Below are 27881 nucleotides of genomic sequence, written 5' to 3'. Positions count from 1 at the left end.
CCACCTGCCCGACAGTCTGGCTGATAATCCTTTGACTACTTACATGTTCTGTTTTACTTTTCGTAGATATCAAGTAATTGTTTGCATTATTTCAAATGAATCAAGCCGTGATTTGTCTCTTAGTTTTCGCGAGTTTTCAATATTTATTATGTCTGAATGTGGGCGGGTGACTTTGAAGATGGGCAGGCAACATTTATGGGTCACCTGTGCAACTGTCTTGTTTATGAGTCACAGGACTGCCTGACTGGTTTTATAATTATTCCAAACACTTCCCCTGGCTCTCCAAGCCAAGTCGGGGCGGTCAGGTAGCCTAGTGGTTAAAGCGTTCGCTCGTCACGCCGAAGACCCGGGTTCGATTCCCGACATGGGTACAATGTGTGAAGCTCATTTCTGGTGTCCCCAGCCGTGATATTGCTGGAATATTGCTAAAAGCGGCGTAAAACCATACTCACTCACCCAAGCCAAGTCAAGGTAAAACCATGATGTTATAGTTCAAGTAGTAATTAAGAGGGTGCTAGTACCATAGCCTTTATGGATATTATAGACCTCTACCAAATTACTAATCCTTTATAGCACTTCAAGAGCGTCTCTTGTTTGAAATTATGACCATTCTAGATAAGTTCCTACACTGCGCCATTCAGTGTATTATTTTCATTATGATTGTTATGGTATGGGCACTGGAGACCCAGTCGTCTAGGTCGATTCAATTTACTGTGTAGAGTTGTGTCCCTTAGGCATGCCAGAAACGTGTGATCCTGGGTTTGAATCCCGGTTCCCTCGGATTATGTTTCTAGGTTTGTCAACACCATACCCGTGCTCGTGGGTATTGCCAAGGTAGTAAACGTCTGAGACCTGCGTCACTTCGGGCTTTCCTCCCACATTAAGCTGACACCCGTGATATAACTGGAATACTGTTAAAAGCAGCGTTAAACCCAACTCACTCACTCTGGATTATAGTATATAATGTCATGTCTTGGTTTTATATAATAAATTATCTTTTCTTGTTGACAAGATATCATGCTGTAGCATTAAATTGATAAATAGAATCGTCCCTGGCCTTGTGGAGTGTATTTGATCATGTTTTAACAAGATTAGCAAGCTTCGTACAGATTTGGGTAAGAGCTTACTTTGTAGCTAAAAAGTAAACCAACTTGCTAGGTATGCAGATCCCTGGAAGCAGTAGCCAATCTATATAGATGTTGACTGGAAGAAATTAGGTAAATATTGAAGGAACAAGTGAGGCAGATATTGAATAAACAAGCGGGTAGATATTGAATGAACAATCCAGGTAGATATAGGATAAACAAACATTGTAGCTGTCTGAGAAACAACTGCGATAGATAAAGCAGCTTGTTATTTTGTTGATCCTGGGCTGTAATCACTGTATTACTGACTTCCACTGGAGGAATATCAAACAAGAATCCGTTAAAATCATGTACAAAAGCCATGCATATTCCCCTATCTGGTAGAAGTCTGCTATCGATGTCGGGAGAAGGATGCTAATCTGTTTTGTGGAGAGACTCGGGACAGAGGCAGCAGCAAGCCTCTACTTACCATGGTATATATCACATGTTGCCGCGGAGACCAGTGTTTGCACTACAGCCCTGCTAACAAGTTGGAAGTCTTTGAAACAACGGCACATCTCTTCATCATGGCCTCAGCGTTAACCTTCCCAGATGTTTTGCATTAAACACCCTAAGTGTTTTTGTCTTAGATTGTCCAGACTTTCCAGTCAGAGGAGTGCGAAGGGCTGCTACCTATCCCTCCCTTTCCTAACGCGTGTTTCAGGCTGATTTCGGGACCAGCCCCATTTTTATGTGTGTTCCGTCTTTGACCCTGTGACCCCAAGGTCAGAGATCTTGACCTTGAGATAATAAGACGGGCTGTAAAGTTACGGCAGCATCCGATCACTCTAACCAAACATACGAGACCTGTCAGAGAGTTCTTATCCGATCTGGTGTGAATTAGAAAATATCCACTGTAACTATGGTAACCAGATATAAACGTTTAGTGGTTAGATCAGCGTTGGGAGAAAGATTGAGAAATTACCACGATGGTTGATTAGGAGGGGGTGTTCTTGTAATTTGTAGCTGAGAAGGTGATAGGTGATGCTGAGTTACCTCCCTTGGGTGTGATAGGATTGTTTTAGAGCCTGGGCTTGTGCTGGGAAAAAGCCGCGGAGGCACGAGGAGAAAGGATTTGCTTCTTTCGGAAGGGCGCTATCACGTCCTCTGCCCCCATCTTGGCTTCAATTACATTATTATAACAATTTCACACCAGGGCAACCCAGAGAGGGCGGGTAATTACTTGGCAATATTTCAGTTGTGACAGGCATAAGCTCATTTGTTCTGCCTAGCCTCGGTAACACAACTGTTTTGTTGAAAATGAAGTTTGACACTTCAAAAACAAGAACCACTATATTTAGCTGGAACAGTTATTGGCACAAGAAGGCACCAAGTCCTGTCAGTAGAAGTAGATGGGGTTGCATTGGTGGGACTGACTGTTGATATTGCACTATGTAACAATGGCTGGTGATATTGCACTATATAACAATGGCAGTGATATTGCACTATATAACAATGGCTGGTGATATTGCACTATGTAACAATGGCTGGTGATATTGCACTATATAACAATGGCAGTGATATTGCACTATATAACAATGGCTGGTGATATTGCACTATATAACAATGGTTGGTGATATTGCACTATATAACGGTGGCTGGTGATATTGCACTATATAACAATGGCTGTGATATTGCACTATATAACAATGGCTGTGATATTGCACTATATAACAACGGCTGGTGATATTGCACTATATAACAATGGCTGGTGATATTGCACTATATAACAATGGCTGTGATATTGCACTATATAACAATGGCTGGTGATATTGCACTATATAACGGTGGCTGTGATATTGCACCATATAATATGATAGGTATCATGTTACCATGACAACGCTGAAACAACTATCAAATTCCTGTTAGCAATTTGTCAGCTGCAGCAGTCAACAAATTGTTTGTTTGAACTAACTACAGAATTATAACCTGGTTAGGATTTATTGATACACCAACGAAGTGTTCTTGTCATGATATACGTTATATTCCTTTGGTGGAATACAAATAAATTCAAAATTAACTGTCATGGTTTTGTAGTGATTATTCATAATTGCCCAATAAGCAAATATTTACAATGAATAATATGAACAAATTCACAATGAGATCAAATTTTAGATTCAATAATACAGACAACCTTTTTTTTTGTATATAAAAAGCATTTTATCCAAGTTATTAAACTTTCAAAAATTCTTTGTTTTAATGAGTAACTTGCAAAAACAAATATGTAAAAAATGTATAAGCCTTTATATAAAGGTGCCATAGAATCTGAACGTGACTTCAAAGCTTAAAGAACATACCATGATATACACTTTAATCCATGTTTCATAGTCTTGTTCAGTTTTGCATACGACACAAGTTCGTATTCAACAACTTGGCCGTAAACACCAACGTTGACAGTCGCTTACTACTGACTGTTCGAAAATTGTTTTCATTGGTCAAGCCATGTATGGTATGCAGCGTCATGGGAATGTTCGAAAAAAAGAAGCTTGCAGTTCAAAATATTTAATAATGAGATAATAGTTCACTCGTACATCAGATGCGTTCCTTGGCAACATTTAAGCACGAGAAATGACGTGCAAGAACTTTGGAAGCATCTTCTGTGCCACTTTGATCATGTTTCCTCTGCTGGATATGCTTTGTGTCATACCTTTATTAATAATTTTGCAATTGTATTGGTTAACCTGACGAAACAATACATTTGAAGGTTATTGGGTAATTATATACCACATCTACACTGCTGTGTTTTCTGTGCCAGTTCTGTTATATACTCAAGAACGGACCCGTGAAGATCAGGGTTTGAATAGGTCTTCAGCAACCCATGCTTGCCGTAAAAGGCGACTATGCTTGTTGTAAGAGGCAACTAACGGGATCGGGTGGTCAGGCTCGCTGACTTTGTTGATGCATGTCATCATAACCCAATTGGATGGATAGATGTTCATGATGTCAATCACTGGATTGTCTGGTTCAGTGCTGTGTTAAACAAACAAAACCACATAAAGAAAGTATGGACTGTCATCTATGTTTCAGAGCTGAGTATTGGATGCTGATGAGGATTGTTTACAGATTGGTCGGGGATGATTGTAGGAGTGGGGTGCTTATTACTGCTAATACTGCAAAACACCTTGTCATTGTAGCAGGGCATGGAGTCATCCCACAGATGACATCCTTACCTTGTCAGTGTAGCAGGGTGTGGAGTCATCCCACAGATGACATCCTTACCTTGTCAGTGTAGCAGGGCGTGGAGTCATCCCACAGATGACATCCTTACCTTGTCAGTGTAGCAGGGTGTGGAGTCATCCCACAGATGACATCCTTACCTTGTCAGTGTAGCAGGGTGTGGAGTCATCCCACAGATGACATCCTTACCTTGTCAGTGTAGCAGGGCGTGGAGTCATCCCACAGATGACATCCTTACCTTGTCAGTGTAGCAGGGCATGGAGTCTTCCCACAGATGACATCCTTACCTTGTCACTGTAGCAGGGTTGGGGGCATCCAACAGATGACATCCTTACCTTGTCACTGTAGCAGGGTTGGGGGCATCCAACAGATGACATCCTTACCTTGTCGGTGTAGCAGGGCGTGGAGTCTTCCCACAGATGACATCCTTACCTTGTCAGTGTAGCAGGGCCAAGTCATCCCACAGATAACATCCTTACCTTGTCAGTGTAGCAGGGAGTGGTGTCATCCCACAGATGACATCCTTACCTTGTCAGTTTAGCTGGGCGTGGAGTCATCACACAGGTGACATCCTTACCTTGTCAGTGTAGCAGGGCGTAGAGTCATCCCACAGGTGACATCCTTACCTTGTCAGTGTAGCAGGGAGTGGTGTCATCCCACAGATGACATCCTTACCTTGTCAGTGTAGCAGGGCTTGGTGTCATCCCACAGATGACATCCTTACCTTGTCAGTGTAGCAGGGAGTGGTGTCATCCCACAGATGACATCCTTACCTTGTCAGTGTAGCAGGGCTTGGAATCATCCAACAGATGACATCCTTACCTTGTCAGTGTAGCAGTGCATGGAGTCATCCCACAGATGACATCCTTACCTTGTCAGTAGAGCAGGGCATGGAGTCATCCCACAGATGACATCCTTACCTTGTCAGTGTAGCAGGGCGTGGTGTCATCCCACAGATGACATCCTTACCTTCTCAGTAGAGCAGGGCATGAAGTCATCCCACAGATGACATCCTTACCTTGTCCGTGTAGCAGGGCATGGCGTCATCCCACAGATGACATCCTTACCTTGTCCGTGTAGCAGGGCGTGGAGTCATCCCACAGGTGACATCCTTACCTTGTCAGTGTAGCAGGGTGTGGAGTCATCCAATAGATGACATCCTTAGCTTGCTGAGGGGGTTAACCTCTTTGGTCATGTGGACAAGGTGTTTGACCAGGATCTGAAGGTCTGTGGTTCGAATCCCATCATTGGACTCGGTCCTTCAGGTTCAATGTGTGAAGCCCCAGGGGTTTAAAGATGCACCAAGTCTGCAGCAAATTTCATTCAACATTCCCAAATTGGAAAAGTTCCTAGTTCATTGTGAAGTGGTTATAACTAATGCTATGTCCTAAGCTAGGTGATCTGGATATATGTGACAACAGAACAGAACATATTTTATTCATGAAAAAGACTTGGGCTTCAGCCCCTCGTCTAGAAGATACAACAAAAATATATATTGACAATGGAGGTAGGACACGATTTCATATTTACTGTTGTGTTTTACAACTTGTTTGTAGCAGGCTAACTAGTTTTAATTCAGATGGCCTTTCCCAATAGTATTTATGTATATATTTTACTCTGATATCTTTATATTTGGGACATATTAATAGAAAATGATACTCATCTTCAAGTACGTTAACACTTCTAGCTTGACAATAATCACAGTATCTAAGAGCTTTGATAATGTAGTGATATCGTCCAACTTCTATTTTTAACAGAACCACAATAGAGGAACAGGCTCCAATGCTTAGGTTTACGTTAGTGCTCTGAATGCAGTGTTAAAATACCTCCGAATTTAGAAAAATGAGAACTTTGAAAAGTAACAATTTTGAATGAAATAATATTGGTCACAATTTGCCTACTCAGGATAAATCCCTCAAGTTGGTGACATTTGGTGCGAAACTGGGGATGGTGTGTTTAGCTTCCTGTACTCGGAAAAGGACCTGGCTAAGCTAGTCATTTTTTTTTTCTTGCTGCTCTTAGGCCAAACTGTGCACACACGTACAGATAATAGCTGTTGAATGCTTACTTAATTTTTAAAAAAATATAACCTTACTATAGAAGTCTATGGGAAAACATTTGGTTGTGTTTAACCACAAGGGGAGACTTGAAATCCATACAGAGTTATTCCCCTTAGATCATGTTTTTGCTCTGCTTCTTATCGAGACTTTGGAATTTTGCTATATTCAAGAATCATGTATTTATCTGTTCAAAACACCCTCATATGACAGGGTACAAACTGGTTACATGTGGGAGTAAATGTAATTGTAGATATGATAGGTAAATATACATACATTGTACATCATGCATTGGGGACAAGTGTCCTGAGGAACGACGTAAAATGCTTATAAGAGATGCTTGTTTTATAGTGAACATTAACCTCCGCATTAAGCACAATGAACAAACACAATGTGTCCTGTGGGATAATCTAGGGGGTGGGGTCGGGGGTGTGGGTGGGGGCTGGGGGGTGGGGGGCTTGGAAGTAATTGCTTGTCTCCTTTTCTCTTCTGCTGTTTTCATAAAGGAGACAGACTTGGTTCAGTTTCAGCTAGACTTGCCTAGGCCTTTAGTAAGAAACCTGTCTCTCTCTATATATATATATCAGGGGGCACGGGTGGCCCAGTCGTCTAAGGCACCGCGATTCGCTGTGCAGAGTTGTATTTCTTGGGCACGCCAGAAACCTATGATTGTGGGTTCGTATCCCAGTTCGCCCCGACAATGCTTTTAGGTTTGTCAGCACCATACCCGTGCTCGTGGGTTTCACCGAAGTGATAAACGTCTGAGACCTGCATCACTTTGGGCTTTCCTCCCATATTAAGCTGTCACGCCGTGATATAACTGGAATACTGTTAAAAGCGGCGTTAAACCAAACTCACTCACTATATATATCAATTCCACAGTCATGGCAAATGCTATGTTGTAACATGACTCTTCAATTAGCCTGAGCCTGGGAGGGGGGTTGAGATTGGTCTTGTGGACTGTTTTATATTTTTCTGACCCCCTTATTCATGTAACATTTTTTCTTGACTCAACCCCAACATCTCCCCTCCCCCTTCCCTATAGTAAATGGCCAGTCCCTAAATAATGTTCGGGGGCACGGGTGACCCAGTCGTCTGAGGCGCCGCGATTCACTTTGTAGAGTTGCGTTTCCCTAGAAACCTATGATCGTGGGTTCGAATCCCGGTTCGCCCCGATTATGTTTCTAGGTTTGTCAGCACCATACCCATGCTTGTAGGTTTCACCGAAGTGGTAAACGTCTGAGACCTGCATCACTTTGGGCTTTCCTCCCACATTAAGCTGTCATGTCGCGATATAACTGGAATAATGTTAAAAACTACGTTAAACCCCTCACTCACTCACCAAATAATGATAACCTCCTTGATAAAGAAGTATAAATCAAGAGTTATTGCCCTTTGACCACTCACCTACCTATCATGCGATACTCTCTCAGGGCCTTCATTGTAACCGATAGCATTATAAAATATATGTCCAGGCAGTGAAACCTGTCTTATCAGGATTGTAAGAGGCCATTATCATTCCAGTGAGATTCCCTACATTGTAATTACAGGAGGAAAACTGCTGTGCAACACAGAGGTGACTGTGACAGTACATTGGAATGTACCATCATTCACTTTGCATGGTTTGATCCTAATGGTCCAGAGAACAGTATCCCAAAGTTGGTTGGTTGGTTGGTAATGCCGCACTCAACAATAAACCAGCTATAGACACAATTTATGGATAACAACTTCTTTAATACTGTAAAGGCGACGTTTCGGTATAGATCCTTATACCGTTGTCCAGCAAGACTGGAGTATTCTAGAAGAAATATAACAAAACCTACCCAAGGCCTAGCACTAAGTGTGGCCCTCAGCTCTCCAAGTGTATGTAAGTATAGGGTGGAAGGGTTGCATAAATGAATAATTGAAATTTGGGATAGATGCGAAGCGTTTGTTCAGGGTACGTTGGTTTAATTGCAACAACAAGGGGAGTTCCGATCTGATCCCCCCCGACAGGGGGACAAAAGCTTTTGTGGGGAAAACATTTGAACGCCGACAGAAACAAACGTGGCGTGAATATGACTCAATTTATGATCTCATTTAATGTTGATGTGTGATACTTTGTGACACGTGAAGTCATCCATTGATGGTATAATTGGCTGGTTCGGGTTTGTAATGATACGGCGTTGCCAATACCTGCACAGGAAGCATCTCGCTTGTCTGATTTCTGTGCTGTCTGCACTTTGAAAACAAAGCAGGAAATATGGCTAATGGTCTGTGTATTGCATGGACAGGTAAATATGGTTCGCACTTCGAGACTGCAGATGGAAGGAGTGTCTGTCTTTCATTGCAACATGCTTGTTTCTGATTCAATAAAAAGAGATGTCCTTTTCCAGACTGATACTTCTTTATAATTAAATCTTTACACACAAAAACCAAGAGTATGAATACATCGATAGCCTATATATAGATCCATACGAAATGGCTGCGGCTCACCCATCTTTTGATATCAGTATGCTTACGGATGTCTTTGGCGACATCCCCCCCACCCCCACCACCTGCTGCACACTGAAGGATGTTGGCACAAGCTTGTACAGGTGATACGGGGAAATAGATCCAGTAGATAAGGGAAGGCATGAAGGATGTTGGCACACGCTTGTACAGGTGATACGGGGAAATAGACCCAGCTTGGATGAGGAGTGTAGGAAGGATGTTGGCACAAGCTTGTACAGATGATAGAGGGAAATAGACCCAGTTAGATAAGGGAAGGCATGAAGGATGTTGGCACAAGCTTGTACAGGTGATACGGGGAAATAGATCCAGTTAGATAAGGGAAGGCATGAAGGATGTTGGCACAAGCTTGTACAGGTGATACAGGAAATAGATCCCGTTAGATAAGGGAAGGCATGAAGGATGTTGGCACAAGCTTGTACAGGTGATACAGGGAAATAGATCCAGTTAGATAAGGGAAGGCATGAAGGATGTTGGCACAAGCTTGTACAGGTGATACAGGGAAATAGATCCAGTTAGATAAGGGAAGGCATGAAGGATGTTGGCACAAGCTTGTACAGGTGATACGGGGAAATAGATCCCGTTAGATAAGGGAAGGCATGAAGGATGTTGGCACAAGCTTGTACAGGTGATACAGGGAAATAGATCCCGTTAGATAAGGGAAGGCATGAAGGATGTTGGCACAAGCTTGTACAGGTGATACGGGGAAATAGATCCAGTTAGATAAGGGAAGGCATGAAGGATGTTGGCACAAGCTTGTACAGGTGATACGGGGAAATAGATCCAGTTAGATAAGGGAAGGCATGAAGGATGTTGGCACAAGCTTGTACAGGTGATACGGGGAAATAGACCCAGTTAGATAAGGGAAGGCATGAAGGATGTTGGCACAAGCTTGTACAGGTGATACGGGGAAATAGATCCAGTTAGATAAGGGAAGGCATGAAGGATGTTGGCACAAGCTTGTACAGGTGATACAGGAAATAGATCCAGTTAGATAAGGGAAGGCATGAAGGATGTTGGCACAAGATTGTACAGTTTATACAGGGAAATAGATCCAGTTAGATAAGGGAAGGCATGAAGGATGTTGGCACAAGATTGTACAGGTGATACAGGAAATAGATCCAGTTAGATACGGGAAGGCATGAAGGATGTTGGCACAAGCTTGTACAGGTGATACAGGGAAATAGATCCAGTTAGATAAGGGAAGCATGAAGGATGTTGGCACAAGATTGTACAGTTTATACAGGGAAATAGATCCAGTTAGATAAGGGAAGGCATGAAGGATGTTGGCACAAGATTGTACAGGTGATACAGGAAATAGATCCAGTTAGATACGGGAAGGCATGAAGGATGTTGGCACAAGCTTGTACAGGTGATACGGGGAAATAGATCCAGTTAGATAAGGGAAGGCATGAAGGATGTTGGCACAAGCTTGTACAGGTGATACAGGGAAATAGATCGAGTTAGATAAGGGAAGGCATGAAGGATGTTGGCACAAGCTTGTACAGGTGATACGGGGAAATAGACCCAGTTAGATAAGGGAAGGCATGAAGGATGTTGGCACAAGCTTGTACAGGTGATACAGGGAAATAGATCCAGTTAGATAAGGGAAGGCATGAAGGATGTTGGCACAAGCTTGTACAGGTGATACGGGGAAATAGATCCAGTTAGATAAGGGAAGGCATGAAGGATGTTGGCACAAGCTTGTACAGGTGATACGGGGAAATAGACCCAGTTAGATAAGGGAAGGCATGAAGGATGTTGGCACAAGCTTGTACAGGTGATACAGGGAAATAGATCCAGTTAGATAAGGGAAGGCATGAAGGATGTTGGCACAAGCTTGTACAGGTGATACAGGAAATAGATCCAGTTAGATAAGGGAAGGCATGAAGGATGTTGGCACAAGCTTGTACAGGTGATACGGGGAAATAGATCCCGTTAGATAAGGGAAGGCATGAAGGATGTTGGCACAAGCTTGTACAGGTGATACAGGGAAATAGACCCAGCTTGGATGAGGAGTGTAGGAAGGATGTTGGCACAAGCTTGTACAGGTGATACGGGGAAATAGACCCAGCTTGGCCGAGGAGTGTAGGAAGGATGTTGGCACAAGCTTGTACAGGTGATACGGGGAAATAGACCCAGCTTGGCCGAGGAGTGTAGGAAGGATGTTGGCACAAGCTTGTACAGGTGATATGGGGAAATAGACCCAGCTTGGACAAGGAGTGTAGGAAGGATGTTGGCACAAGCTTGTACAGGTGATACGGGGAAATAGACCCAGCTTGGCCGAGGAGTGTAGGAAGGATGTTGGCACAAGTTTGTACTGGTGATACGGGGAAATAGACCCAGCTTGGCCGAGGAGTGTAGGAAGGATGTTGGCACAAGCTTGTACAGGTGATACGGGGAAATAGACCCAGCTTGGCCGAGGAGTGTAGGAAGGATGTTGGCACAAGTTTGTACAGGTGATATGGGGAAATAGACCCAGCTTGGACAAGGAGTGTAGGAAGGATGTTGGCACAAGCTTGTACAGGTGATACGGGGAAGTAGACCCAGCTTGGCCGAGGAGTGTAGGAAGGATGTTGGCACAAGTTTGTACTGGTGATACAGTGAAATGGATCCAGCTCAGGAATACTGTGAGTGACAGAAACAGGTCGGGAGATCAGTAAGGGATTAAGGAGGGAAAACACCCCTCCAGCGAGGGGAAGAAGAATGCCACTGCAGTATTATAATTCCTGTTTATTACAGCACCCAATGTCTGTGAAGCGCTTTATTCATTTTGACTTTTATGTATATTTGACCAAATCTAAAAAAACAATCAATTTTGCACCTGTTGTTTTTTGTTGTTGTTGACTCTCTTTTATATTTTTGTGTTTAATAGTTGTCATGGAGACACTTGTTATTAATTGTGTCTTGTTCATAAGCAGATGGCCTTATGTTTATGGAAGCTCGTTTAATTTGAAAATTTGTTTTTGTCTTGTGAGGGAAAGCAGTGGAGCCCTCTGCTGTACAAAGGGTGCGTTACATGGTTATTTTTGGGATGGTGGTTTGTGTCCAAGATACCATCTTTTTCTATTCCAGGCGTTGGGGTAGCCTAGTGGTTAAAGCTTTCGCTCATCACGCCGAAAGTCTGGCTCTAATTCCAAAAATGGGTATAATGAAGCTAATTTTTGGTTTTTCCCTGATGTGATGTTCCTGGAGTAATGTTACAAGTGGCATAAAAAAAAGTCATGTACTTGCCCACCCGTGGGCCTGCCCTCCCATCCACCATCCCACCATCCCAACTATCCTCATACCCACCCACTCTCTCACACACCATCCCTCTCACCCACCCACCCACTCACTCACTCACTCACTCACTCACCCACCCACCCACCCACTCACTCACTCACTCACTCACTCACTCACTCACTCTCACCAACCCACTCACTCACTCACTCACTCACTCACTCACTCACTCACTCACTCACTCACTCACTCACTCACTCACTCACTCAACCACCCACTCACCAACCCACTCACTCATTCACTCACTCACTCACTCACTCACTCACTCACTCACTTACTCACCAACCCACCAACTCACTCACCCACTCACCAACTCACTCACCCACTCACAAACTCACTCACCCAATCACCAACTTACTCACCCAATCACCAACTCACTCACCCACCTATTCACTCACCCACTCACTCACCAACTCACTCACGCACCCTCTCGCTCACTCTCTCACCAACCCACCCACCCACTATCTCACTTACCCATCCAGGAAGAACTGCGAACATTTGTGACTTGTAGTTTAAACATAGAGTTTTAAATACTTTTTGTCATTAAGCAATATATCACGTGACTAACAACAGGTCTGGGTTGTCCTGTGGGTACCCGGGTCCTACTCAGTACCCACCCGACCCGAGCTACCTGTCCCAGCCCTATTCCCTTGGTATCCAAATTGGGACAAAATGGTGATACTGTTTAAAATTTGATTATTTTGGAGTTCTTATTTTCATAAATTCTGAGAAATTGGAACATTTTTACTATCATTTGCTGGAGATTTTGGGCCGAATATCGGCCTCTGATCAGGTCTGGATAAATCCCTGTGTGGTTCAAGTATTGGCTTGTGTGCAGGACCAGAGTTGGATTCACCACATTGGTGCCTCACTGATCTTCATGCCGAGAAATCAGTATTATGAACGCCATGCAGAAAAAGACTATCGATACTACCCAAATTTGAGAAAGAAAATTTGAACTTCTTTGAATTTTTTATCTCCCTGTAATTTGGATTGGTTTTATGGAAAGTGGGTTGGCTCCATGGAAATTGATTGGCTCCATGGAAATTGATTGGCTCCATGGAAATTGGGTTGGCTCCATGGAAATTGGGATGGCTCCATGGAAACTGATTGGCTCCATGGAAAGTAGGGTGGATCCACTGAAATTGGGATGGCTCCATGGAATTTGGGATGGCTCCATGGAAATTGGTTGGCTCCATGGAAAATGGGTTGGATCCATTGAAATTGGGATGGCTCCATGGAAATTGATTGGCTCCATGGAAAGTGGGTTAATCCATTGAAATTGGGATGGCTCCATGGAAATTGATTGGCTCCATGGAAAGTGGGTTAATCCATTGAAATTGGGATGGCTCCATGGAAATTGATTGGCTCCATGGAAAGTGGGTTAATCCATTGAAATTGGGATGGCTCCATGGAAATTGATTGGCTCCATGGAAAGTAGGGTGGATCCACTGAAACTGGGATGGCTCCATGAAGATTGTGGTTGGCTGCATTTAGAGCATGTTATAACTTACTTGTATCGGAAGTTAAGAGGCAACTTTGAACTTTCTTTGGGACCTCAGTATTGTTAGCCTTGTGAAGTATGGATGTTTTAATTTCTCAGATTTTATGGTAGAAAGGATTCATCATGCATTCTTAATGCTAGGCCGACTGAATTGCCCATCTCCCATGCATTCAACCACCTGTCTACAAATTACAGACTACCCTGGTATATCTATTACACTACCAAACAAGGGACACAACATTTCACTTTGTCAGACAGATTGGGAAATCCAGGGGAGACAACTCTATCCCACTGACATCCTCCTTAAGGCTGAGAAACACATTAGTGCGTCAGGAAATATGGTTGCTGGAGCCATGTTTTTACTTGATCCTGTTTGTAAACAATATTATTGCTATGCTTTACATTGAAGAGGGATGAATACTGTACAAACTCAACCAAATACCAGTCAGATATTATTAGCCTTGTGGTATATTCAATAGGAAATCTTTATGCAAACACTGGATCCAACAGTAAAAGTTTTGAACTGTGAGAAGGGTGAAAATATTGTATACATTTTTAACGATTTGGTTTAAATCTTTTACATCAACTGAAAAGAACAGATTTCAACATGTTAGCCTTTGGTTTCAAGTTGTTGGTTGTCATGCCAGATGAAATCTATATATGTGTGATGAACACGAAACACCATGTTTTTTCACAGGTAGGTGAATTTAAGTCCTTTGATAGACTCAGAACTTTTTTGTTTTTGAGTATTGTAATGCAATATTTTATAATCTGTTTACTAATCTGGATAGAGAAATGAGATATTTAGAATAAGTGCAAACCGTTTCAAGTGATTTTTGTTTATATTGCAAAATGAAATTTAATTCAATACATTTCTACAGGTAGAATTACTTAAGGACTGGATCTCGAAACCTGGCATTTTAACAAACAATAAAGGGATAAAAAACACATTTCTCAGTTATGTTGATCTAAGAATGAATCATTGCCGTAGGCTGGTTGCAGAAAGGATTAAATTTGAATACAGTATATTCGGCAAAAACGTGGATTTCCTGTCCTTTTGTACTGGGTGACTGGGAATATTTGCCTTTGATGTGTCTATCCATCGTCAGAATGTCCTCGTCCAGATCGTCAGATACAGCTATGCCCTACAGCAGCAGAAGGAAACTAGTATTTGAACAAATGATTTTCAAAACAGGATTTCTGATATTTTGCCGAAAGTTGTGAAAAGGTCCCTTTGGTTTGTCAGTGTCTCTATGAAATTTTTGTTTGAATTTCTAAATTCTAATTAATTTGTATTTCTTTCCTCATGATAAGAAAGAAAAATTAAGGAGCCAAACCTCAGGATCTAAGTAATGTCTCTGATACTTTTAAATGCATTTCCAATTTTTATAACTGCAGCAATAGATAATGTTAGATATTGCACCTGTTCAGTAATGGAATGTTTTCTGCAATGAATATTGTCTTATCTTTCGATATCTTATCCATCTTATCTTACCGCTTCCTACCTCTTATGGGGCGGTCGGGTAGCCTAGTGGTTAAAGCGTTCGCTCGTCACGCCGAAGACCCGGGTTCGAATCCCGACATGGGTACAGTGTGTGAAGCCCATTTCTGGTGTCCCCCGCCGTGATATTGCTGGAATATTGCTTAAAGCGGCGTAAAACCAAACTTACTCACTCACTCACTCCTACCTCTTGTGTAATAAGCTTTGTTGTTATTTACCTTGTTGTAATTATTTTTTATCTCACAACACCCATGTTGGTTTTTAGATTTTAATTTTTTTTAGATAAGTCGATCAGTATTTATTAATGTATTGTATTTCTGTCTCAAATATTATGAAATTAGTAATATCAGGGTGCCGAATTGATTTCTTTTCAAGTAGCCAAGTGGTGACCACTCCACCGACAGACATGTTATGGAGTGTGTGTGAAGTCTTGTGCTTACTACAGATGGAGATTTCCTTGTTTGAGAAAGCTTTTCACTGAGTGAAGAAAATCTGAGTCTGAAGTTGAATTGTGTTTTGTAGATATGTCGGATATATCTAACATGCATACAATGGAGATATTGTGCTGGTTCAAACTTCCATATTCAGTGCATTCCTTTAAGCCAAGTCCATATTACTTGCATTGTTTTAGTTTGTGTGAGTATGGGATGCAATAATATCACTTTGTGTGACTCAGTCACTCACTCACACACACACACACACACTCACTCACTTACACACTCACTCACTTACACACTCACTCACTCACTGTCACTCAGTCACTCACACTCACACACGCACACCCACACCCCCACACACACACTCACACACACACACACTCACTCACTCACTCACTCACTCACACACTCACTCACTCACTCACTCACTCATTCACACCCCCACACACAAACTCACTCACTCACTCAAACACCCCCCACACACACACTCTCTCACTCACTCACTCACCGTCACTCACTCACACACACACACACACTCACTCACTTACACACTCACTCACTGTCACTCACTCACACACACACACTCACTCACTTACACTCACTCACTTACACACTCACTCACTCACACACACCGTCACTCACTCACTCACACACACACACACCCACACACACACACTCATTCACTCACTCACTCACTCACACACCCCACACACAAACACTCATTCACTCACTCACCGTCACTCACTCACACACACACACACACTCACTCACTCACTCACTCACTCACTCACTCACTCACTGTCACTCACACTCACTCACTCACTCACTCACTCACTCACACACTCACACTCACTCACTCACTCACTCACTTACACACTCACTCACTTACACACTCACTCACTCACTCACTCACCGTCACTCACTCACTCACTCACTCACTCACCCACTCACTCACTCACTCACTCACTCACTCACTCACCGTCACTCACTCACACACACACACACACTCACTCACTCACTCACTCACTCACTCACTCACTCACACACCCCACACACAAACACTCATTCACTCACTCACTGTCACTCACTCACACACACACACACACTCACTCACTTACACACTCACTCACTCACTCACTCACTGTCACTCACTCACTTACACACTCACTCACTCACTCACTCACCGTCACTCACTCACTTACACACTCACTCACTCACTCACTCACTCACTCACTCACTTACACACTCACTCACTTACACACTCACTCACTCACTCACTCACCGTCACTCACTCACTCACTCACTCACTCACACACACACACACAAACTCACACACTCACTCACTCACTCACTCACTCGGTCACTTAATCACACACACACACCCCCCACACACACTCACTCACTCACTCACTCACCATCTCACACACACACACACACACACACACACACACACACACACACACACACACACACACACACACACACACACACACACACACACTCACTTACACTTACTCACTGTCACACACACACACACTCACTCACTCACACACACACTCACTCACTTACACACTCACTTACACACTTACTCACTGTCACTCACACACACACACACTCACACACACACACACACTCACTTACACTCACTCACTTACACACTCACTCACTCACTTACAAACTCACTCGATCACTCTATCACTCGCTCACTCACTTACACACACTCACTCACTCACTCACTCACTCACTGTCACTCACTCACTCACTCACTCGCTCACTCACTCACTCACTTACAAACTCACTCACTTACACACACACACTCACCCACACACTCACTCACTCACTGTCACTCACACACTCACTCACTCACTCACTCACTTACTGACTCACTCACTCACTCACTCACTCCCTCACTCACTCACTCACTCACTCACTCACTTACACACTCACTCACTCACTCACTCACTCACTCACTCACTCACTCACTCACTCACTCACTCACTCACTCACTCACTCACTCACTCACACACTCACTCACTCACTTTCAAACTCACTCGATCACTCTATCACTCGCTCACTCACTTACACACACACACTCACTCACTCACTCACTGTCACTCACACACTCACTCACTTACACACTCACTCACTCACTCACTCACTCACTCACTCACCGTCACTCACTCACACACACACACTCACACACTCACTCACTCACTCACTCACTCACTCACTCATCCACCTCCTTGAAGAAACTGATCATCCTAATCAGTATCGCAGTTGCGTGGATCGATGCTCATGATATTAATCACTGGATTGTCTGGTCCTGACTAGATTATTTACAGACCGCCTCATATAGCTGGAATATTGCTGAGTGCGGCGTTGAACAGCAAACAAACAAGCAAAAACTAAAAGGGCGGTCAGACTTATGACTCAGCTGATTGCATCCTACCCAGATGGTGTGGATCATTGCTTACAATATTGATCTGGTCCAGACTTGAATATTGACAGGACTCATATATCTGGAATATATCAAACAACGAACGCCAGCACAGAAGTTGAGATTTTGTGACCATGTGAACGTAAAGAAGTAATAACTCCTATAGTGAGTGAGTTGGGTTTAACGCCGCTTTTAACAGTATTCCAGTTATATCACGGCATGTCAGCTTAATGTGGGAGGAAAGCCCAAGTGATGCAGGTCTCAGACGTTTACCTCTTCGGTGAAACCCACGAGCAGGGGTATGGTGCTGACATACCTAGAAACATAACCGGGGCGAACCGGGATACGAACCCACAATCATAGGTTTCTGGCGTGCCTAAGGGACACAACTCTGCACAGCGAATCGCGGCGCCTTAGACGACTGGGCCACCCGTGCCCCCTACTCCTATGGAGAAATGTTTAAACTTTTGAGAAGGTGAATTTGAAAAGTTAATTCTGAGCCCTGATTTATTGAAGTGACAGCTGAGCTTTTCATACCTCTGGTATCGCTGTACTTTGATCTACCCAGAAAAATCTTCTTCCCTGCAGAAGGAAGCACTATGGCTTGTACAGGAGTGACATTTGAGTCATTTTACAAAAAACACTTTGAATTTAGAAAATATATATCTCCGGCCTTATGTCAGAAGGTAGACAGATGAAGATCTGGAAATAAATTTATTGTGCTCAAAAATAGAATTTTGTGTTAAAATATAGCATATTGAGAATATGGGTTTCATGAAGTGCTATACATCTATTTGCTAGATTTTAAAGAAAAATATATAAATTGTTTTTTTGATGCATGGTTTCGGTTCAAGAAACTGTTCTGTGGATGGTGTGTGTCTAGTTCCCTGAAACCTGACAAGACTCAGTCAGTCGAGATTCCAGGTATACCTCATAAATCCGGCCAAAAACTCCCTTGTTTATTCTGCATATTATTCTGTTTAGTTTAGCATCTATAAGCATGTCAATCAGCTCGCCTCCTCTAGGAGGGTTTAATCATGGCCCCGTCAGGGTGTACATTTACACCCAGTGGTTCCTCGCCTGTAGACTCGTAGACCACGCTGGTGTGATGTTTCACAGATTCAGATTGGGCCACTTGTTATGTGGGGAGTACATACCGTATTTGCCACAATGCGTGCACTTCTGGAAATGTCTCTTGGAGTTCACCGGCTATTAGAGTTTTAATATGACAGTTCTTACGATGTGAAAGATTTTTGCAACTCACAATCAGTGAGACGATTACTGATATCCCAACAATCAGCGGAGACGATTACTGAAGTCCCAGTCTCACCAATCAATGGAGACGATTACAGAAGTCCCACCAATCAGTGGAGATGATTACTTAAGTCCCACCAATCAGTGGAGACGATTACTGAAGTCACAATCTGACCAAACAGTGAAGACTATTGTTGCCATTTCAGCTGTTGCATTAATACCCTGTAAAGATGAAAGAAATTAAGATAAATTTGGTTAATTCTTTGAATAGCAAAAAATTGTTAATAAAGTAACATTTTGAAAACAAAACAGATGATTGGGTTTGCCACCATAAGCTCAAACTGTTAATGCCATGTGTGAAAACACTGCTAATGAAGGGAAGTAACTCTTCTTGTCTTATTGGTGCACCAACCACTAATCACAGCTGAATCTGTCATTAAGCCTTAGTCATAAGTTGAAAGTGATCGAGTGAATAGGGATAACAGGTGTTATATATCACCATACAAGAGGGATAACATATATATATCTATCCCAGCACATTATATCTGAAAATACCCTTTCTTCCCTCATTCTGTATAAGGCTGGTTACATGACTTGTAAATCAAAACAGTGACTCAAAATAGTTTATGTTCTAATGTCAGTATGGAAGTACGTTTGAAAACTTTTTGTTTACTTATAATTTTAGAATTGCCGTCTCAGATATGAAAGAAATATTGGTATGCAATAACGTACAATCAGCCAGGCTATCGGATATAAAGTAAATAAAAACAATAAAACACTTTCCATTTTCATAAGAAATCTTGTTAAAAGAGTCCATTGTGTGATTCCGACTATATCATAAGCATGTGTTTATGAATCACTATCAAATAATGACGATACCAGGTGTCCGTGAGAAGGTGAGTGTATCCTGCCCTCTAGTGGGTTCATTTTGGAGACATAAATGAGAAGTTTCATGAATGCGAACAAAGACCACTCACATTTTTCCCATTTAATTCACGCTCGTTTTAATTTCAAGATTTACAGTAATTTATCATTCACCATACACTATATTTTTGCTTGTTATCCCCCGCCGCGCGAAAGCGCGAAGCGGGGGATATAGTATTCACGACCGTCCGTACGTCCGTCCGTACGTCCCACCTGTTTGTTGCCGCGATATCTCAAGAACTAAACACTGGATTGTCTTCATATTTGGAACTATGGTGTATATACAGACTCCGCAGACACCAGTCGGTTTTGGTGACCTTGATCCCATTTTCAAGGTCACAGCAGACAAATCTGCTTTTAGAGTTGGAAAACGGTGTTGCCGCGATATCTCAAGAACTAAACACTGGATTGTCTTCATATTTGGAACTATGGTGTATATACAGACTCCGCAGACACCAGTCGGTTTTGGTGACCTTGATCCCATTTTCAAGGTCACAGCAGGCAAATCTGCTTTTGGAGTTGGAAAACGGTGTTGCCGCGATATCTCAAGAACTAAATACAGTGATCGCTCGCTATTGCGCTACCAATGGGGTCCAAATAATTGGTGGGCGTTATAGACGATGAGCCGTTTAACCGAAGCCGAGGCGGGGGAGCGCGCTCGGCAAATCTCAAATCATCAATAGGCCTATGTGTTTATCTCACGTCACGTCAAAATAGTATATATTTTTATGGACCTAGATCTACCTGTAATATCATTCATTTATTAAATCTGTCATATTTCACAATGTCTGAAATACGTATTCCATTCTAATTTATCATTTTTTATCAATAAATTAAAAAATTATTCACTATTTCCCGCGATGTTATTGAAAATAAAATTCTCGGACACACATTTCGACAACGGGTCCGCATCGAACATGTCAAAGAGCAAAATAAAGACTATTTTAAGCAAATCTTTAAATATATTATACAAAGTGATAAATAAAATCAACAAAAATATATCTAAAAGTAATCAAACTTACATCTAAGTTATTATTTCCATCGTTTTGTGCGATCGCGTGTAATGTAAGTCAAATGACATCTCGGCTTTCGTCGCCTTGAATTCTCGGCTCGGACACAACGTTTAATGCAAAAATATATGCATGAAAAATCTTTGTCACAGCTCGTAACCTAGCACGATACATTCGCGAAGTTCCATATTTTTAATATATATCGTGATTTCCTGCTTAAAACGTTCAGAATAACACGATTTAACAAAAAATCTTTCGCTAACTTCTGAAATTTATCAAACACGAGCTTTGTATCAAAGCTTGATTGGCTGCCTGAGGTCACGAGCTCAAAATTGACCAATCACGAAACTTGTAGCAGATTTCGGCAAGAAAGCGTCATTAGAAACAAATTTTAATCCAATGAAATCGCTTGTTATAACTATGGGGAAAAAACAGGCGATGTTACGAAAGCGCGATTACGAAATGAATGACCGCCGTGTTGTGACAGCAACTACATTTGTGTGACAGTTTAGCCTTAAATTGGATTGCCCACTAATTAAGAATATAAACTTCACTTGTGGTTCTCTTTTATTGCATGCATGTGCTTCTAAGATCAAAGGATGTATAGTGTGAAAAGTTAACTAGTTGAACAATCGTATTTCCGGGACTTGCCGCGGATATTTTCAAACAGATTATTAGAACTCCATTCAGCGATAAACCGTTGATTATGCAATGAGAAGCGTTATGTGCAAATAAAAAACGAACAACAATACAATCATGTCTGTGTAAAACTCTCAGTATTAAAAGTGTACATAAATTTTGGGAGCCATGCGTTACCGCGCGTAATAACCGAAGTAGCGCTTTATCGAAGAGCGCAATAGCGAGCGATCACTGTACTGGATTGTCTTCATATTTGGAACTATAGTGTATATACAGACTCCGCAGACACCAGTCGGTTTTGGTGACCTTGATCCCATTTTCAAGGTCACAGCAGGCAAATCTGCTTTTAGAGTTGGAAAACGGTGTTGCCGCGATATCTCAAGAACTAAACCTCTCGATTGTCTTCATATTTGGAACTATGGTGTATATACAGACACCGCAGACACCAGTCGGTTTTGTTGACCTTGACCCCATTTTCAAGGTCACAGCAGGCAAATCTGCTTTTGGAGTTAGAAAACGGTGTTGCCGCGATATCTCAAGAACTAATCGCTGGATTGTCTTCATATTTGGAACTATGGTGTATATACAGACACCGCATACACCTGTCAGATTTGGTGACCTTGACCCCATTTTCAAGGTCACAGCAGGCAAATCTGTTTTTGGAGTTGGAAAACGGTGTTGCCACAATATCTCAAGAACTAATCGCTGGATTGTCTTCATATTTGGTACTATGGTGTATATGGCGGGGGATATTTCGTCACTCTGTGACAAATACTTGTTTGTTTTGTTTTGTTTTGTTTTGTTTTGTTTTGTGTACATGGGTTCATAGAAACTTCTTGGTATTCTCATGAATAGTTCATACAAACTTCTTGGTATTCTCATGAATAGTTCATAGAAACTTCTTGGTATTCTCATGAATAGTTCATAGAAACTTCTTGGTATTCTCATGAATAGTTCATACAAACTTCTTGGTATTCTCATGAATAGTTCATAGAAACTTCTTGGTATTCTCATGAATAGTTCATACAAACTTCTTGGTATTCTCATGAATAGTTCATAGAAACTTCTTGGTATTCTCATGAATAGTTCATACAAACTTCTTGGTATTCTCATGAATAGTTCATAGAAACTTCTTGGTATTCTCATGAATAGTTCATAGAAACTTCTTGGTATTCTCATGAATAGTTCATACAAACTTCTTGGTAATCTCATGAATAGTTCATACAAACTTCTTGGTATTCTCATGAATAGTTCATAGAAACTTCTTGGTATTCTCATGAATAGTTCATAGAAACTTCTTGGTAATCTCATGAATAGTTCATACAAACTTCTTGGTATTCTCATGAATAGTTCATAGAAACTTCTTGGTATTCTCATGAATAGTTCATAGAATGTTCTTGGTATTCTCATGAATAGTTCATAGAAACTTCTTGGTATTCTCATGAATAGTTCATACAAACTTCTTGGTATTCTCATGAATAGTTCATAGAAACTTCTTGGTATTCTCATGAATAGTTCATAGAAACTTCTTGGTATTCTCATGAATAGTTCATACAAACTTCTTGGTATTCTCATGAATAGTTCATAGAAACTTCTTGGTATTCTCATGAATAGTTCATAGAAACTTCTTGGTATTCTCATGAATAGTTCATAGAAACTTCTTGGTATTCTCATGAATAGTTCATAGAAACTTCTTGGTATTCTCATGAATAGTTCATAGAAACTTCTTGGTATTCTCATGAATAGTTCATACAAACTTCTTGGTATTCTCATGAATAGTTCATAGAAACTTCTTGGTATTCTCATAAATAGTTCATAGAAACTTCTTGGTAATCTCATGAATAGTTCATAGAAACGTCTTGGTATTCTCATGAATAGTTCATAGAAACTTCTTGGTATTCTCATGAATAGTTCATAGAAACTTCTTGGTATTCTCATAAATAGTTCATACAAACTTCTTGGTATTCTCATGAATAGTTCATAGAAACTTCTTGGTATTCTCATGAATAGTTCATAGAAACTTCTTGGTATTCTCATGAATAGTTCATAGAAACTTCTTGGTATTCTCATGAATAGTTCATAGAAACGTCTTGGTATTCTCATGAATAGTTCATAGAAACTTCTTGGTATTCTCATGAATAGTTCATACAAACTTCTTGGTATTCTCATGAATAGTTCATAGAAACTTCTTGGTATTCTCATGAATAGTTCATACAAACTTCTTGGTATTCTCATGAATAGTTCATAGAAACTTCTTGGTATTCTCATGAATAGTTCATAGAAACTTCTTGGTATTCTCATGAATAGTTCATACAAACTTCTTGGTAATCTCATGAATAGTTCATACAAACTTCTTGGTATTCTCATGAATAGTTCATAGAAACTTCTTGGTATTCTCATGAATAGTTCATAGAAACTTCTTGGTAATCTCATGAATAGTTCATACAAACTTCTTGGTATTCTCATGAATAGTTCATAGAAACTTCTTGGTATTCTCATGAATAGTTCATAGAATGTTCTTGGTATTCTCATGAATAGTTCATAGAAACTTCTTGGTATTCTCATGAATAGTTCATACAAACTTCTTGGTATTCTCATGAATAGTTCATAGAAACTTCTTGGTATTCTCATGAATAGTTCATAGAAACTTCTTGGTATTCTCATGAATAGTTCATACAAACTTCTTGGTATTCTCATGAATAGTTCATAGAAACTTCTTGGTATTCTCATGAATAGTTCATAGAAACTTCTTGGTATTCTCATGAATAGTTCATAGAAACTTCTTGGTATTCTCATGAATAGTTCATAGAAACTTCTTGGTATTCTCATGAATAGTTCATAGAAACTTCTTGGTATTCTCATGAATAGTTCATAGAAACTTCTTGGTATTCTCATGAATAGTTCATAGAAACTTCTTGGTATTCTCATAAATAGTTCATAGAAACTTCTTGGTAATCTCATGAATAGTTCATAGAAACGTCTTGGTATTCTCATGAATAGTTCATAGAAACGTCTTGGTATTCTCATGAATAGTTCATAGAAACTTCTTGGTATTCTCATAAATAGTTCATACAAACTTCTTGGTATTCTCATGAATAGTTCATAGAAACTTCTTGGTATTCTCATGAATAGTTCATAGAAACTTCTTGGTATTCTCATGAATAGTTCATAGAAACTTCTTGGTATTCTCATGAATAGTTCATAGAAACGTCTTGGTATTCTCATGAATAGTTCATAGAAACTTCTTGGTATTCTCATGAATAGTTCATACAAACTTCTTGGTATTCTCATGAATAGTTCATAGAAACTTCTTGGTATTCTCATGAATAGTTCATAGAAACTTCTTGGTAATCTCATGAATAGTTCATAGAAACTTCTTGGTATTCTCATGAATAGTTCATAGAAACTTCTTGGTATTCTCATGAATAGTTCATACAAACTTCTTGGTATTCTCATGAATAGTTCATACAAACTTCTTGGTATTCTCATAAATAGTTCATAGAAACTTCTTGGTATTCTCATGAATAGTTCATACAAACTTCTTGGTATTCTCATGAATAGTTCATACAAACTTCTTGGTATTATCATGAATAGTTCATAGAAACTTCTTGGTATTATCATGAATAGTTCATAGAAACTTCTTGGTATTCTCATGAATAGTTCATAGAAACTTCTTGGTATTCTCATGAATAGTTCATACAAACTTCTTGGTATTCTCATGAATAGTTCATACAAACTTCTTGGTATTCTCATGAATAGTTCATAGAAACTTCTTGGTATTCTCATGAATAGTTCATAGAAACTTCTTGGTATTCTCATGAATAGTTCATAGAAACTTCTTGGTATTCTCATGAATAGTTCATAGAAACTTCTTGGTATTCTCATGAATAGTTCATAGAAACTTCTTGGTATTCTCATGAATAGTTCATAGAAACTTCTTGGTATTCTCATGAATAGTTCATACAAACTTCTTGGTATTCTCATGAATAGTTCATACAAACTTCTTGGTATTCTCATGAATAGTTCATAGAAACTTCTTGGTATTATCATGAATAGTTCATAGAAACTTCTTGGTATTCTCATGAATAGTTCATAGAAACTTCTTGGTATTCTCATGAATAGTTCATACAAACTTCTTGGTATTATCATGAATAGTTCATAGAAACTTCTTGGTATTATCATGAATAGTTCATACAAACTTCTTGGTATTCTCATGAATAGTTCATACAAACTTCTTGGTATTCTCATGAATAGTTCATAGAAACTTCTTGGTATTCTCATGAATAGTTCATACAAACTTCTTGGTATTCTCATGAATAGTTCATAGAAACTTCTTGGTATTCTCATGAATAGTTCATAGAAACTTCTTGGTATTCTCATGAATAGTTCATAGAAACTTCTTGGTATTCTCATGAATAGTTCATAGAAACTTCTTGGTATTCTCATGAATAGTTCATAGAAACTTCTTGGTATTCTCATGAATAGTTCATACAAACTTCTTGGTATTCTCATGAATAGTTCATAGAAACTTCTTGGTATTCTCATGAATAGTTCATAGAAACTTCTTGGTAATCTCATGAATAGTTCATACAAACTTCTTGGTATTCTCATAAATAGTTCATACAAACTTCTTGGTATTCTCATGAATAGTTCATAGAAACTTCTTGGTATTCTCATGAATAGTTCATAGAAACTTCTTGGTATTCTCATGAATAGTTCATAGAAACTTCTTAGTATTCTCATGAATAGTTCATAGAAACTTCTTGGTATTCTCATGAATAGTTCATAGAAACTTCTTGGTATTCTCATGAATAGTTCATACAAACTTCTTGGTATTCTCATGAATAGTTCATACAAACTTCTTGGTATTCTCATGAATAGTTCATACAAACTTCTTGGTATTCTCATGAATAGTTCATAGAAACGTCTTGGTATTCTCATGAATAGTTCATAGAAACTTCTTGGTAATCTCATGAATAGTTCATAGAAACTTCTTGGTATTCTCATGAATAGTTCATAGAAACTTCTTGGTATTCTCATGAATAGTTCATAGAAACTTCTTGGTATTCTCATGAATAGTTCATAGAAACTTCTTGGTATTCTCATGAATAGTTCATACAAACTTCTTGGTATTCTCATGAATAGTTCATAGAAACGTCTTGGTATTCTCATGAATAGTTCATAGAAACTTCTTGGTATTATCATGAATAGTTCATAGAAACTTCTTGGTATTCTCATGAATAGTTCATACAAACTTCTTGGTATTATCATGAATAGTTCATAGAAACTTCTTGGTATTCTCATGAATAGTTCATACAAACTTCTTGGTATTCTCATGAATAGTTCATAGAAACTTCTTGGTAATCTCATGAATAGTTCATAGAAACTTCTTGGTATTCTCATGAATAGTTCATAGAAACTTCTTGGTATTTTCATGAATAGTTCATACAAACTTCTTGGTATTCTCATGAATAGTTCATAGAAACTTCTTGGTATTCTCATAAATAGTTCATAGAAACTTCTTGGTAATCTCATGAATAGTTCATAGAAACTTCTTGGTATTCTCATGAATAGTTCATACAAACTTCTTGGTATTCTCATGAATAGTTCATACAAACTTCTTGGTATTCTCATGAATAGTTCATACAAACTTCTTGGTATTCTCATGAATAGTTCATACAAACTTCTTGGTATTCTCATAAATAGTTCATAGAAACTTCTTGGTATTCTCATGAATAACAACAAAAATAATTTTGACAACTGAGGAATGCATATTGCTGTGTTTGAACTCAAAAATGACCATCCACTTGCAAAATGAGATTGTTCGTTATAACTGTGTAACAAACGTTTATATCTCGGAAGGGCTGCTCATGTTACCACGATGGTGATGCCATGACATTAGACAAAATGCCCCAACCTTCCTATCATGCTGTTGTCCTCTTCCCAAACAGCGGTGTTCTCATTAGACTGCTGTGGCAGATAACATCAGGACTGTTGTAAACGTAGATATCTGAAGGTCAGGGATGAGGTCAAGCTGGCAAAGTG

General features: G+C 40.1%; 1 protein-coding gene across 1 annotated transcript in view; it reads left to right on the top strand.

Moving 5' to 3' along the window:
* The window catches only part of LOC124122871 (cell adhesion molecule-related/down-regulated by oncogenes-like), a 346871-nt gene that overhangs the window by 39575 nt on the left and 279415 nt on the right, over positions 1–27881 (top strand). The gene's annotated exons all lie outside the window — the stretch shown is intronic.

The sequence above is a fragment of the Haliotis rufescens genome, unplaced genomic scaffold (assembly GCF_023055435.1).
Source record: "Haliotis rufescens isolate VD_foot unplaced genomic scaffold, xgHalRufe1.0.p SCAF_84, whole genome shotgun sequence".
Classification (NCBI taxonomy): domain Eukaryota; kingdom Metazoa; phylum Mollusca; class Gastropoda; order Lepetellida; family Haliotidae; genus Haliotis; species Haliotis rufescens.
This window is presented reverse-complemented; position numbering and strand designations above follow the sequence as displayed.